The sequence below is a fragment of the Natrix helvetica genome (genome assembly GCF_964273705.1).
Source record: "Natrix helvetica genome assembly, chromosome: Z".
In the NCBI taxonomy this organism is placed as follows: Eukaryota; Metazoa; Chordata; class Lepidosauria; order Squamata; family Natricidae; genus Natrix; species Natrix helvetica.
In genome coordinates this window covers 128,962,823-128,972,966 of record NC_138554.1, presented here as the reverse complement: position 1 = coordinate 128,972,966, position 10,144 = coordinate 128,962,823, and the positions used below count along the sequence as shown (strand labels likewise).

The 10,144-nt window shown below is 37.3% G+C and overlaps 1 long non-coding RNA gene across 1 annotated transcript; it reads right to left on the bottom strand.

Moving 5' to 3' along the window:
• Nucleotides 1-201: 201 nt before the first annotated feature.
• LOC309382054 lies at nucleotides 202-7,653 on the bottom strand. Its single transcript, XR_014173623.1, has 3 exons — nucleotides 7,536-7,653; nucleotides 5,613-5,738; nucleotides 202-298 (listed from the first exon to the last, which is right to left on the bottom strand). It is a non-coding gene; the product is annotated as an uncharacterized lncRNA (long non-coding RNA).
• Nucleotides 7,654-10,144: the final 2,491 nt, after the last annotated feature.

Sequence of the window (10,144 nt, the reverse complement as noted above, 5' to 3'; positions counted from 1 at the left end):
AGCAGTTCACTGTAAATTGTTCTGCACATGCACACAGAACAATTTACATTGAACAGCATACACACACAAGCGTTGCACACAGGTTGCAAACCAATAGTAAAACCAGAAGCAACCCAACCCTGTACAAAACCTCATAACTGTTATGAGGTCATTACATACAGCTTCTATCACTTTATATCCATCCACTGCATTCTTAGACTTACTCTGGGCTGGAGGATCAGTGCAGATTATGTCTTTGAAACTTTATGACTTAGGCACCTGCTGCTCGTAGAATTATAGGTAGTCCTCAATTTTCAACCTGAGGGCACACAAGAACAAAACTAAGTTAAAAGATGGAAGAAGAAGAAAGGGAAATAATATTAAAGGAAGATATGGCTGGAAGATCTAACCTCTCTAACCATACTACTTGGAAGACCCTGAGTAGTTTGAGAGTTGGAGTGTCTAAATGTAAAACCAATATGCTCCAGTGGAGGCTCTTACTGAGAAAAACATGCTATGTGAATATGGAGAAATACAGAGCCCATCCCATCTGCTGCTATGTTGGCTACTATTACTGCTTCGTTCTGCAGTTTAAAGTTTAATCTAGACTTTGAAGAAGAATAAGAAAAATGCAACTGGAACCAGATTTTTTGTTGTTGAGCAAGGCAGTTGTTAAATGAATGGTACCTGACTTTTCCTATGGGTGTTAAGCAAATCACTGCAGCTGTCATATAATCATATTTATGTATCTCTATTTTTCTGTAAATTTTAATAAATGTTTCATATCCCTAACCTTTCTTTGATGAAGATTCCATTTTTCCAACAGGAATTGACATTACTGTTTAGAGAGAATAGAATAGTTTCTCTTCTAACAGTTTTTGGTTGGGTAGATGGGTGTTGATACAAATAGCTTAATAATGTCATAATTTCATTTAAGAAATGTTACTGCTCCCCCCTTCTCCAAAGTTAGTTTATTTGTCTTCTACTACATCTTCCTTTAGACCCCATAAATTATGCATTATCTGCCTCCTGCAGATTGTCTATATCACATGACCTGGATCATCATTATGGGAAGGTAGATACAAAGAGTTCAGCCAAACAATCTAAAGACTGATAATTTGGTGGTGCTAAGAGGTCTGAGAAAAATATGCTTAAGAGGGGGGCACCAAGAGGCCACATCAGGAATAATATCAGAATTTTTCAGAATTTCCAAGTAGATTTCACTTTGACCATTGAATAAGATGAAACTGAGAACTGAAATAATGTTTTCAACATTACTTGTAATTTACAAGTAGAACTTTTGCAATCAAAGATTAATTTCAATGATAAACTTTACACTAAGACTGTAAATAGTGGTATCAAAACCATAATGAACTAGTTCATGCAACACATTGAATCAAACTCAAACCATATTGTACTTTAGCACTGTAATTAATTTAATATATTTTGTTCACAAACTATATCTTATGGTACATGAAAACTAAATAAATGAATATTCAATCCAGTAGAACTTACACTTAGATTTGCAGGAGGCTGGAGTAGAAGACATCCAACCCTATGTTTCTGTGAACTGTTACTTTCATACCTTGCAGTCTTAATTATGAGGTATCATTAGGGGCTTGTTTTAAATAATGTAAAGGAAGTATTTACAATAGTATTTCTCATGAGGATATAATATATTTGGGGCATGGATTCCAAGTTCCCTGGAAGATGTTAAATGGAATTGTTAGAATTATTGCAACCTCCAACTATATGTATTCAGACCATAGCCTGTAACTATCGTAACCTATTCCAGTTACATTATCTATCAGGAAATTAGCACTCTCATTTTTATTGGAATTGAGTAGTTAGATATTAATCAGGAATTGAACTCACAACTATTTGCCCTCCTAAAGCATTGTATTAATATATACAATGTCTTAGGACAGTGTTGGCGAACCTTTTCGGCACCAAGTGCCAAAATGGAACGCACACACTCGTGCCAGAAACAGCTGCCCAGTGTGCATGCACACACCAGGAAGATAATCTTCCAGTTTCCAGTGTGTGTGTGCGAACTGGCCAGCTGGTTGTTGTGCATGCATGCTTACCAGAAACCAAAAGAGCATTTTCCTGACACACACTTGTGCACCAGGTGGCTGCTCTTCTGGTTTCCAGCACTCCCACATGCGTGAAGACCAGTTGGCTGGCGTATCAGAACCCTGAAGAGCAATGGGCGGCGGCACAAGTGCCTGGAAAGATGGCTCTGTGTGCCACTTCTGGCACGTGTGCTACAGATTCACCATCACAGTCTTAAGAGCTATGCAGATCCAATTATTCAGTAAGTGATAAATAAAAAGTGTCAGAATGGTATCAACAGCCTCTAAAATGAATTCCCAACCTACTCCGAAATATCTCTGTTTTGTGACGTTAAGGTAATCTGGACTGTACATTTCATTCTTAAGATAGTCCATGTCTTTTCTGTGGCAGATCTTGGTGGCTCTGGTTGCAAAAAATTGGATTATGCTACATGTAAGAATCTAGTATGCTAAATTTATGTTAGGTAACATAGGAAATATGTAAGGAAAATCTTTTCAGACCTTCTACTTCATATTTTCTATTAGATTTCTGACATCTGTATCTGCAGAAAATTTACTTCAAGTATCTTTGAATGACTTGGGATTCACATTCAACTCATAATCCACAATTCACTCTCACCTCACTTCAGTGCTAAGAGATTTATTTATATAAATCTTATTTTTAAAAAATTCCGGAGATTATGAGTTAGTTTAAAATTCAAAAGAATTGTGTCTTTTTACCACTTACTGTAACACAACATAAATTAAGAATGTTATCACATTTACAATAATCAGAAATATTATTCACTGATTTTCCAAAGGGGAATAAATGGGGGGAATCAAGCTTCCAAAACTCTATTGCAAAGGGTGAACATTTAGAAATAAACCCTTATTCTTATATCTCACTAATGCTGTGCCAAAACAATAAAACTGAATTGTTTGTATGCCTGCACATAATATATGCAAATTAATTACACAAGAACACAATCCTAGGTATTTTGGAATTTAATTTTCAAAGTGATATGAAGAAAGTGATGGGACATTAGGAAGGAATAATTACTAAAGGCATATTCTCAAGTGCAAAAATAAATATATACAACTTGAAAATTAGCTTTCTTTGTCTTATGGCCAATTTATTTTTCCCCCTGTAATCTGACTACTTAATATGTCAGAATGTCAGGATTTGGTTAGCTCCTACAGCTAATGCATTGTACGAAGTCATCTATACACACAATCTGACATGGAAGAGTCCACAAATTCAATCCCTGGTAAAGGGTTTGAACCCCATGCAACAACATGTGGAGAACATCCATCTATCTATCTCTGTATATAAGCAAAACATTTCCTCCTCCCCAAACAAAAAAATGGGTGACATTTTAATGTAAATCTAAGATGCCGCAATTCCATTTTCCTCTGATGGTTGCTTCTGTCTAAATCAGAATGTGTGCTATTATTTTAATCTTGGAAAATAAATAATGAATTATGTGAGGACCTTTCTTTCCATCTCCCATGTTTTGATTAGGATTTTCTAGGTTGTACAGTTATCGTCGTCCCCCTACAATCACATTTCTGTAGCCATGTCTGATGATTTTTCTAGAGTTTCATGGAAGTCTTTCATTAATGGAACCCACCGTACAGAAGAAGCAATGGTCCCAGTATCATGAGCTGCCATCTTGACTAGCTGTCACTCTCTTCTGTTGTTTTTTTAAGAGAGGTCACCAGGACCAATTGTTCTGAGAAATCAAAGTGATGGCTGTCATTTCACTCATATTTGCTGCATCCATCTGATACTCTCCTCACTTGGTGAGACCATTGAAATGAAGTGCCTTGTGAGAGGAACAAGACAATGGGTTCAGCAGGCAATGATTCCCTTCTCAGGCAAGCTACTTTTATCATTGTTGACCATTATAAAAGTAACATAACATTAATGACAGATGTTTTCCCTCTCTCCCTTTCCCCTTTCTCTTCATTCCTCTTTGCTTTAGTATTGTGCGTCGTTTTAGCTTGCGAACTTTGTTTTTTGGTTATTATCTAGGTTACCATGGGAACCTCCCAGGCTGAAAAGTAGATTTAATACATCAAATAAATATATAAATAATTTAACAAAATTGTTGGCCAAAGTCACATCAAGTTTGCAAAGTCCTATCTTTTGGAGTAAAGACTGATAATATATTTCTCATAAAAAGGGAGGAATCCAGACTCAATCCCAATAATTGACTTACTTACATCTCACTTTGTTAATACTTCCTGCAAAGGATTAGCATCCCAGCCAAAGCATACATTTCAAGTGCTTCAGAAGGCTATTTATCTTGCATACATCTGTATATTATAAATATTTGCAACAAAGAGTTTTATAGGTGAAAACACAACTGGCCTGTGTATATAAAAGGCATGAAACAACGTAAACTGAAAAAATCGATGGGGAACAGAATCTTCCATTTCCCTGAAAGATGCTGTGACAGTGGTGACCTTTACCATTCGCCAAATGGCATGTTGGGAGTTGCAAATATGCTGCAAAACCTTTAGGTTTAACGTAATATTTGACAATTATTGTCTTTTGAGACTGGAGTGTTGCCTTTAATTGTGCAAGTAAGCAAAGTATTTTTGAAGAAAGATAGGCATTATTGTCCTTTTATAGTTAGGGGCGGGGGAGAAACCTAACTATTCTGTCTGATGACTATTTAACCGAAGTTGAAAAGTGAATCAGCAACAACTAGCCAGAGTCAGGAAGAAAGAGGATTATCACATCTAAAACTCTCCTGTTTGCCATTTGTAGCCTTCAACTGGGTAAAACAGTGCATTATAAGATAAAAATTTTTTCAAGGTGGTACTTCAAATAGTTTAATGTACAGAATGCATCCAAAATCTGATGTGATAGCCCTTACCCCTGTGGGACATAAATTTGGCAAAGTTAGCATCAATAAGGCTGGCTATGCCATCCCAATGCTACAGTGAGACATGGTCAGGTGATCATCATTTTAAATGCTCCTGATCAGGTTCTCAGAAGGAAAGGCAGCGGAGAAGTAGAAAGCCACTCCTACTTCCATTGCTGTTTTTCTCCCCTATGCTCATTCTATTTCTTTGCTTAAGTAAGGAATCCCAAAGGTGCTTTTTCAGGAGACAAAGGTCTCCTTGGTTTTTTCTTTGGAAGACATTTCATTTCTCATTCAAGAAGCTTCTTCAGCTCTTCACAAGATAGTGGGGAATGGAAGGATTTATATTCCTTGCAGACAGCTGGTCATTTGCAACCTTTTACAGGGTCGTTGAAGCACTTGGAGGTTTATCTGTGTCCTCAGGGTCACCTGAGTAGTGCTCCTGGTCCTTTAACTTGCAATTCCCCCCTCCTCTAGAAATCCATTCCTGCTCCCATCTGGGAGCAGAAACTTTCCTTCGGTCAATGTGTTTTATTCATCTAAAAAGAAGGAATAATTTCCTGTGTTTTGTACCAGGTTAATTCTATTCATTATTTTTCTGACCTCATCAAGCATTTTGCCACAGCACGGTCATGTTAACAGAAGGAGAAAGAGTTGCAATTTAAGTATCTTCTTGGGGAATTCTGAATTGTGGTAATAATGTTACCTGAGAACTGGGGGTTGACTCATCCATTTTCAAGATCTGCTGCTAAGTTGGGAAGATTTGCACCCAATATGGATTGTTCTCTTTGTGTGCTTCTGTCTCCGAGAATTAGATCAAATGAAGCGACCTCTATGTATTAGAAATTTATTTCAATACAAGAATGTTCATACTTCTCTTTCATTCTCTTGCAATTTTGTTACCAATAAAACTGGTATGAATTATTAAATAAGAGTATCTGATTAAGGGTATATTCATCTAACAAATGTATAACGAGCTTTGTATTTCCTGAAGCTGTGATTCCCCATCCCCCCCACCCCGAAAACCACAGCTGATAAGCAGTTAAAGAACAACAATTTAAGTTGTACACCAAGTTCTTTTTCCTAGTTAGTTAACACCGGTTCAGATTTCAAATGTGATATCTTCCCACTTAATAATATGAATGAAGTACAGTTATGTAGGTATTTAAAGCCATTTTTTTTTTGCTTACTTACACTGCCATCTTAAGGATGGAGATGGTAAAGTAACTTTAGTTTAAGATGTGGGGAAATGACATATAACATTTCTGCATCAGTGGAATATTCAATAAAATGCAATACTCAACAGATCTGAGACAAGTACAAGGATGCAAAATAATTGACAGTACACAACTGTGGTTCACCATGGCTCTACAGACAGATGCAACAAACTGTATATGACAAATCTTGTCTTAGTTTTGAATTCCATTGCTTAAAGAGATATACACTAACACTGCATAAATTTATTTGGAGGTTTCTCAATTACATGATGTGATCTCTATTACTTTTCAGATATCTTCCCAAAATTCAGTTCTGTATCCACAAATGTGTTGCTTTGCGGATTTTAATTAAAAACAAAAATCCAAATATGAGTAGTTCTTGACTTATGACAATTGGGACCAGAACGTCTGACACAAAAAAATGCAGTCATCAAATGAGTTGTATCTAATTTACAACCTCTTTTGATGCAATCGTTAAGTGAATCACATGATTGGGTTCCCCCAATCAGACCCCCATAGGCTACACTTATCAGAAGTCCCTGGGAAGGTTACAAATGAAGTCACTTGATCTTAGAATGCTATATCTGCTGTAATAGACCTTAAATAAATGGTCTAAGTCCGTGATGGCGAACCTATGGCACACGTGCTACATGTGGCATGCAAAGCCATTTCTTAGAGCACGCGAGGCATTGCCCTATCAGCTCCAGTGCGCATGTGCAGCTGGCCAACTGATTTCAGCCTTCATTGTTGGCCACCCAATATACAAACCAGAGCTTCGGGAATGGACTTCTGGTTTGCGTGTTGGGCTGTTTTTCACCCTAAGGCGGCTTCAGGGAAGCCTCCTGAAGACTCCGGAGGGCGAAAAACAGCCCAACGGGCAACGCGGAAGTCCGTTCCCAAACTTTGGTTTGCGTGTTGGGTGGTTTTTCACCCTCTGGAGGCTTCAGGGAAGCCCCCAGAGGGTGAAAAATGGCCAAAAATGAAGGCTGAAATCAGCTGGCCAATCGTGCATGCACGCTGGAGCTGACAGGGCAATGCCTTGCGTGCTCTAAGAAATGGCTCCATGTGCCACCTTTGGCCCGTGTACCATAGGTTCGCCATCATGGACTTAGACCATTGGTTCCATAAGAACCAAAGCAAGTTACCATGTAGGATACCTTATTCCATGTGATGGCTCTAAAGTACTACAGTACCCATAACTTCCAGCAAAGCTTGACCAATTCCCTCTTGGAATTCTTCTGATTCCTTTGGTATTTTACCACCAGGCACCATTGCCTTATCCACTTTACCCAGGAAACATTTTTGATGTAAGAACCATTTTCGTTGTAAGAACCAACTCTTCTTGTGTCTTTATAGAAATCTTATTATTTTTATTTGAATCCAATGTTTCTTATTAAAAAAAAACCTCCTACCTCTATATGGTCTACTTTCTTGCATATTTCATTTTTCATCTATGTCTAGGATGTGAGGGCCATCTGGCTGCGACATCTGTTACCCCACTGATCGCCAGGGTTGATTCGGCTGATTTGGCTGGCTAGGCGGGTGTTCCCCTCCCGAAGTTGCGCGATCAGTGGAAGAGGACGACCATGCCAGATAAAAGGAGTGCAACAATCTTTGGTTAAGGATATACAATAGCCTTCTATGTCTATTTATACCCTGACACACAAATACAAGGACAAATATAGCATAAATCAACATTTATGACAAGTTCCTAGTAATTCAGGTAGTCCTCGACTTACAACCATTCGTAGATTTAGCCTCTAGTTCCTTCTTAGTTAGGGGCTTTTTGGGGATAATACTGGCCAGTATTCTCTCTCCATCTATCCTCTTTCTTGCAGAGAAAAGCTGGAGGAGGGAAAGCCATTTAAGTCAACTTGAATTCCTGAAGGAAAAGCAGGATGTAAATCTAACAAAAAATAAATATATAAAGGATTTTGAACCCTTAGAAGCATTCCATAAATGTCAAGTCTCTTCCTTCTTCTACATTACGTTTATTTAATCATTTCCTAGGAGGAAGCAAAGTTAAGAAAGAAAGAAAAATGTGATTTTTGCAGTTGCAGATTTATATTACGGATAGTCCTCAACTTATGACCACAACTGGGACCAGAATTTCTGTTGCTAAGTAAGGAGGTTGTTAAATGAATCACATTTGATTTTATTTTTGCCTTTTTGTTAAGCAAATCACAGCAGCTGTTCAGTGAATCATGCGGATGTTAATCATGCGGATCCAGCTTCCCCTATTGCCTTTGCTCGTCGGAAGTCAGCTGGGAAGGTCGCAAATGGGGTTTGTATGGACATTGCAAATCTCATAAATACATGCTAGTTGCCAAACAGCCACATGTTGAGCACATGACTATTTGGATGCTGCAATGGACTGCTCATTTTTTCAGTCTTGTTGAAACTTTGAGCAATCATTAAATGCACCATTGTAAGTCAAGGTGTTGGCATTAAATGCACCATTGTAAGCCATATGCTTTATACAAGAGGTATACAGATTTTCAGGCTAGTAAACACACACTTTTTGAATTGCAGCAACTGAACTGAATAGCAGCCATGACCAGACCAGAGAAATGAGCCCAACCAGAACAAAAATTAGACCAGTTGTAAATTTAAGTTAAACTAAATAAAAATAAATTAAAATATAGACATTTTAACATACATATGCTTGTATGTATTCATTTCCTCATGTAAAAAGCATAAAAAAGGGATGTCTTCTTGATCTCCTATTCAAAGATCAAGCGTGTCCCATCCCGTTCATCTTTCAAGCTTGGACAAGCCTAGATAGATGCTGACAATTGCCCAGCCCCAGTAACTTCCCTCTATTCACAAAATATTATACCAAAAATACAGAGTTCAAAGTTGCTGGTGAAAAGTTCAACTTTTGTACACGTAGAGACTTAGCCAAATATTTCATATATTGGCAATCCAGGTATCCAAGTTAGAAAAAAAAGCCTTTTAACAGTATTTTTTAAAAGGCTTCGTGGTCATCCTAGGTTTGCCAATGAATTCATTCCTTTGCTTTTCATTTGACTACAAGTGGGTAGGAAAAGAACACCCAAAGTCTTATGTTAATTAGCAGTTCTTTACCAATTCCCACAACATTTTCTGCTCCCAGCAGTTTCTTGGTTTCTTGACTTGCAGTGCCATTGCAAACATTTTAAACAATCTTATGAGAGTTCATGACCATACCATGCCAAAAGAAAAGAAAAAGAAAAAAAAACACATCATAATGACAAATATCAAGCCCTTGAGGCATGTCAGCCATATCCTGTAATGAATTTCAATTCCCTTTAAATGAATGAGCCTGGGATGATTATTCCAGCTGCAATTACTAAAACTTTTTTAACATTGTCAAAATTGAAAATGTTTAATGTTTGCAACTTCTGGTATAAATTACTCATTTGGAATTAGGCTGAGAACTCAAAAATAAACTACTCTAATGCCATGAAGATATAAGTAATTAAATACAGGTAGTCCTTGATTTATAACCACAATTGACCTTAAAATTACTGTTGCTAAGCGAGGCAGTTGTTAAGTGAATTTTGCCCCATTTTATGACCTTTCTTGCCACAGATGTTAAATGAACCATTGAAGTGTATTAAGTTAGTAACACGTTTTTTAAGTGAATCTGGCTTCCCCATTGACTTTGCTTGTCAGAAGATTACAAAAGGTGATTACATTACTGGGACATTGCAACTGTCATAAATATGAATCAGTTGCCAAGCATCTGAATTTTGATTATGTGACCATAGAAATGCCGGAACAGTCATAAACCATCTGAAAAATGGTTATATCTCACTATTTTCAATTCTGTTATAACTTCAGTCATTAAATAAGTATAAATGTATACTGTATATTACCTGTATAGCGGATTAGCACATTGTTAAAAATGGAAGACAGCAACAAATATATCAAGATACTTGCTTCAAGGACTTATCCTTTGATGAATGACTTAAAGATGTGGGGTTGTGTTGCCCAAATTCTGAAGAAACATTTAACAACTCAAAGTCACCAATTTTCC